The sequence below is a fragment of the Cebus imitator genome, unplaced genomic scaffold, assembly GCF_001604975.1.
Source record: "Cebus imitator isolate Cc_AM_T3 unplaced genomic scaffold, Cebus_imitator-1.0 Scaffold409, whole genome shotgun sequence".
Taxonomy (NCBI): domain Eukaryota; kingdom Metazoa; phylum Chordata; class Mammalia; order Primates; family Cebidae; genus Cebus; species Cebus imitator.
The window spans coordinates 403,311-409,310 of record NW_016107724.1 but is presented as its reverse complement, the minus strand read 5'-3'; the positions used below and the strand labels follow the sequence as shown (position 1 = coordinate 409,310).

General features: G+C 33.6%; 1 protein-coding gene across 1 annotated transcript in view; it reads right to left on the bottom strand.

Annotated features, from left to right (window-relative positions):
* MMRN1 (multimerin 1) overlaps nt 1-6,000 on the bottom strand; it is a 73,650-nt gene that overhangs the window by 11,451 nt on the left and 56,199 nt on the right. The gene's annotated exons all lie outside the window — the stretch shown is intronic.

Here is a 6,000-nt window from a genome sequence, read left to right as displayed (position 1 = left end):
AAAAAAAAAAAAAAAAAAAAAAGATTATAAAGTCTGAAAAACAATTCTGAAAGGAGGGTTGATTAACTGTAAAAAAAAAAAAATGGTTTACTTTTTTGTAAAAAGTAAAAAACAAAAAGCGTAGTTTCGTACTTTTATCATTCTGGCACAACATGTGATAATTTTCTTTCATTCTATTTTTCCAAACACTGTATATCATAATTTTACTGGCAATTTGATTTTAGGGTAAAGATACTTGAGTTTAGATTTATTAATATTTATGTCAATGAAGTGTCATGTGATATTTTCCTCTAAAACAATGCTGTCAACATAGTCAGATTTGAAAAGTTCACATTAGGTTTATATCCTAAAATTATTATTATTTCTTTGAAGACCTCAATTTAAGCTGTGTATAGTAAAGCTGGCAATTGAAAACTTAAAGTATGTTTTTCAAACTTCATATGCAGTTAGTATATGACACAGCTATTATTTCTATGCTGTGATTTTTGCCAGGATGAAAATATCATGTTCACTTAGATCATTCCATAGCAAATTTACAATCTATAATTTAATAATCCTGGCACCTCCCTTTTCATGTTTGATAAGTTACAAAATGATACTATCATGTACAATCTTAAATTTGTAATATAATGACCAGCACAAAAATATATGTTTACTGCACTTAATTTTCAGATAAGTTAAAAATCAAATTTAGTTTCAAATTCTTGGTGCCAAAGAAATAGTCTATTGTTGGGAAGTAGCGCTCCTGTGATTCTCACTTGGGAAAGAACCCAAGCATGTGCAGTGACTGTATAAATGGAACCTGGTATTCTGTCCCATTTCCTTTTTAATGTCAGAGCAAATGTTAGAAATTTTGGTTCAGAAAATGTGATCACCAAACATCTGGGTTTCTGACTGTGCACTGTAGATAGCCTGGCTACTTTATTGAGGACAAGGTGATGGAAAAGGTTGTCAATTTTGTCAGTATTCGCTCTTTAGCTGTCATCATCCTTCCATATGAAGTGAATCATGTGAAAATCCGGAGGAGTCTGTTCTTCTCCCAGAGAGCCATGAGCAAAAAGTAGTTCATTTACTATTCTATTCAACACTGATATGTTTTATTGACACAAATTGGGGAGGCCATCCCCAGCAGACAGGCATCCTATCCAATTCTGACAAAAAGAATATCTTTAATATAATCTGCAGAAAAGAGTGAACATAGCAGGCCAGAGACTGCTATCTTTAGAAAGGCCTACTTGGAAAGTTTTGCTATTGGTTAGCACCTGGGAACTTGACTTCTCTCCATTCCCTAACTGATAAGTGACATTCACTGTGCCCAGACTCTCTGTACAAATAGCATGGTTTATGCTGAATATCTGCTTCCCTTTTGAGAGTCTGGAGTTTCGGTATGTCCTCTGCAGAGGACACTTTTGTGACCAGCCCACAATAAAACTCTTGGATGCTGAGTATCTGATGGTCTTGTATAGGCAGAACTAATGTACACATGTTACTAATTTTGTGTATGTGTATGTGGCTAGAAAAAAAGAGCACACCGAAATGTTGTCCTCCGTGGGAGGGATAAACATAAAAAAGCCTGTGCCTAAATTTCTCCAGACTCTGCTTGTATCTTTTTCCTTAACTGATCCTATCATGATCTTTTTGCCTTAATTCACCACAGCTGTGAACACTATGGATCTGCCAGATCCTATGAAAGAGGTTTTATTGAATTACCAAATGTGTGCATGCTTTTGGGGGCCTTCTAAAACACATCAGAAATTCTAAATTGAAGCAGATAGCTTTCAAAATTTGACTGCTATCATAAAAAGAAGTAGTTTATTCTGCAGTTGCTCTAGTCTTACAGGAGAACTTAGCCTGAGTCCGCAGGGTTTCATCATCTTTCATAGACCTTACCTGCTGAGCTACCCAGTGAATGATATCAGTTCTATGGCCCATGGAAGCATGGCTGGCTTAACGGTCATGCAAACCTATGCACCCACTTAAAAGGGTCCCACACATTTATGTTGCTGGCCTGGCCTGGCATAAAATGAATATCTACCTTTCACATGGGAATTAGGCCAGCATATCATTATTACCTTGACATCACTACTGGTATCTTTACTGAAATAAAATAAAGAACTTTTATTTAATAGTTATATTCTTCTGTACAAAATGGCTTATATTCAGCCATTTTGTACAGAAGATAACCTATTAGTTATCTTGAGGTATATTTGAAAATATTTTTATAATATGGAAAATCATATAAATAGTAGAAAATTGTTTGGAGAAAACCATTCTTTTGGGGTTTTTTTAGTGCTTATCAATGCACATGTTTTCACACAGTCTTTATATTTTGTATTCTATTCTTTTTGATTTATCATTGTATGATGACCATAGCTAAGTTACGAGCACATGCTGAGTTTAAAACAGAGTGACTTATAAAAGTAATAATAATAATGAAATGTCATAAGTTTGTAAATTATGTTGGTGATGGAAATAATTATATATCAAATATTAAGTAAAAATGTTGAGAAAATAAAAACATATACATTGAATATAGCTAAGAAAATTGCATCACATAGTAATAATAATACACTATCTGCAGATTATATCCTTGATTCTGAAAATAAATTGATGAACTTTGTAGGTTATTCTGATTTTATAAATGAGGAAAGAAAAGTCTAGAAAAATAAATGACTTATTACAAATAAATATATTGCTAGGCAGGACTTGAACCCTGGTGTCCTGATTCTAAATTCAGTGCTCATTAGTCATCACAACTGCCTCTATGCAGAATAACAAAATTTAGAAATGGTTTTAAAGTAGTATAAGACAGTAAAATATTCACTAGGTCCTTATTTTTTCTCTCTTAAATAGCATATATTCACAACAATGATAATATTTAAAATTACATTTTAAAATTCTACCAAGTGTTTTATAGGAAGTAATCTTTCTTGCAAGTACAGGAATAATTATTAGTAAGAGAGGTTTATGAAGGAGAGCTAAATTGGTAAACATTAGGAAAAAGGTTGAAATAAAAAGTCAGTGGTTTTACAAGCAGGAGGTGCACATGCTCCGCAGTGAGCTGCTGACATTGTGTTAAGGCAGGATTCAGCTGCTCTTGGAAGGGCAAGCAGCCAAAAGCTCTCTGTGGGTTAAGTCTGCCAATTGCTGTACAAACAAATCTTCAAAGATGAAATAAAAACCTCTTGGTGTCTATTAGAATATTGTTTAGAAACAAATCAAATATTTAGCAATTGAACCAGAATAGCTTATCATCAGTGGCCCACTAGGAATCAGAATTAGCATGAATGAATGTAGGAATGGCTCAAAAGGAAGTGGCAAGGATGAGTATTCTGAATTTTATCCTTCTTTTTCATCAGTCAAAGGAAGACCTTCTGACTGTCTGATGGTGACTGTCAATAAGTACCCACTGGTCATATTCCAGAAAAGCCAAACTGAAAAGTAGCACTTCTACTTCCTCATGTGCAGAAAAAAGTTGTCAGTATTTGGATCTTCAAGAAAAGCTCCCTAAAAATATCACCTCTGGCCATATGGAATATTCAGATATGGCCAGACTGAAAAACATATGACGCATGGAACAGAAACAGAAAGAAGAGAAAGGCATGTGAACACACTCTACAGTCTCTTTGAGCATGTGGTTGAGGAATGAGCCCTATGTCTAGCTGACCAGAAGCCAAACTCTATCACTTACTAGTTGAATGACCTTAGGCAGGATACTTTAGTTAATGTTTCTGAGGGTCAGTTTACTCATCTTCAGAATGAATAATAATACTTACCTGATAGGTATTGTTAAATAAAGTTATGAATACCAGTAATTTGCACAGTGTCTGAGATATAGTAAATGTTAATGAATGGTAACCAATATCATATTATTACAGTATTCATATTATCAGGCTTCAAAATAAGTTATCAGTTATTAAAATTAAGATTAAAATACTATGTTAATATTGCTTTTCTTTCTATATACTATACTTACTTTGCAAATGATGGCAGGTATAATCTGAATAATATGACTCTGAGATTCATAAGGTGATGATAAATAATCTTCTGGCTTGAGTTATGTGGGAGAGCAATGTGGCTATATGATACTTACATAATATCAAAGGTGAAATGAAACAGCCAAATTTAAGCAGTGTGTCCCACCCTGGTATAAAACAGGCTATCAAAAGAAGTAGTTTATTCTGCAGTTGCTCTAGTCTTACAGGAGAACTTAGCCTGAGTCCGCAGGGTTTCATCATCTTTCATAGACCTTACCTGCTGAGCTACCCAGTGAATGACATCAGTTCTATGGCCCATGGAAGCATGGCTGGCTTAACGGTCATGCAAACCTATGCACCCACTTAAAAGGGTCCCACACATTTATGTTGCTGGCCTGGCCTGGCATAAAATGAATATCTACCTTTCACATGGGAATTAGGCCAGCATATCATTATTACCTTGACATCACTACTGGTATCTTTACTGAAATAAAATAAAGAACTTTTATTTAATAGTTATATTTGTTATACAGGCATATAAAAAATTCTACTCTCAGTAAATAAAGGAACAGGAATCAATTTTAACAAAGCACGATTAGAAAAGAAGACTCTAAGCTGAGTTATTTCCTATTATTAGCCTATTGAGCCCAATATTGAGTCAATCACAATAAGTATCTAGAAACAATTTTTATAAGGTACTAAACATGCATTCATTATATTATTAAAGTTTGCAAGTTCTTATGTTTTATAAATGTTTTTGCCTCAATTTATTTGAGGCTATTTAAATTTTTTACTTACTATAACAATAGTGTACGTATACTTATATGTTTAAAAAATGACATAGCTTGCCTTGTGTATGGTCACACATACTGTATAGCTAATTGAAGATCATGATGAAGTGTCCACATGAAGACCAAAAATGGAAGTAGTATGGAAAAAACAACTCCTTATATTTCCCAAAATTGTTATTATAAGAACATCTTATATTGAGGTACTACCTTTCTCTGGGAAACACAGAAGTCTAAATAGTTTGCTTTATGTCCCTACAGAAGTAAAATTAGTCCTATTAGGTCAGATTAATCTGGGGAAGTCATAAATAAATATACTAATTTAAAGAGTGGAGAGAATTAAACTCTATTATTCTGTTATTTTTAATACTATCAAAACATTCATACATTAAATATAGAGAGTCATATTATGTTAGAATAATGATCATCTTTTGCAATTAAAAAGCAATAAAGTACAAAATTTATACAAATGGGCTGTAATTTAACAGCAGACTCATATGAGAAAAACAGCCATTTCTTTTGGTAAGAATAAATATTCTTATTTTGAAAAGATTATTCAATATTAGTTATGTGACAAACATATTCGTAAAACATTTATTTCATACAGAGGTACTATTATGCAATTTATATGCACCACACAATTCCTCTTTCTTCCCAAATATATGCTTCTTCCTTGGTGTTTACAACATCTGTTAATGGTACCACTATTCTCTCCTTTCCCAAATTCAAAACCTCAGAAAAGTCTAGGTCTCTCTCTTCTCCAAGTGTCATGCATTAAGGCTATGAACACAGCGTGGTTTTTACAATGATGCAGTCTTCAGTGTATCTCTGCTAAGGACCTCAGCAAATCACCTATCGCAATCTCATTGCTTAAAAGGAAGAACCTAAGGACTAGAGAGGTGAACTTTTTACCTAGTGCTGTTAACTAACATAGAAACTTACTAACACTAATAGGACCAGAATCAAGATTTGCTGTTCCTCAAATCATTTTTCTTGACACTCTCCATCTGTTTCTGTTTATGGCAACTTTCCAACATTTCTCACATCTGCCTTAGAGCTTCCTCTATGGCTCTTGACAACATTCATTCAATAATATCCCTAATATCACCTCTCTAATCACACTACACACTATTGCTAGCTTCATGCTTCTGAGCCGCAGCTCTTACCACAACCAATCCACTGATACAAATTTTCAGACACCCTACTCTTTACAAAATCATGTCTAAGTATCTTAG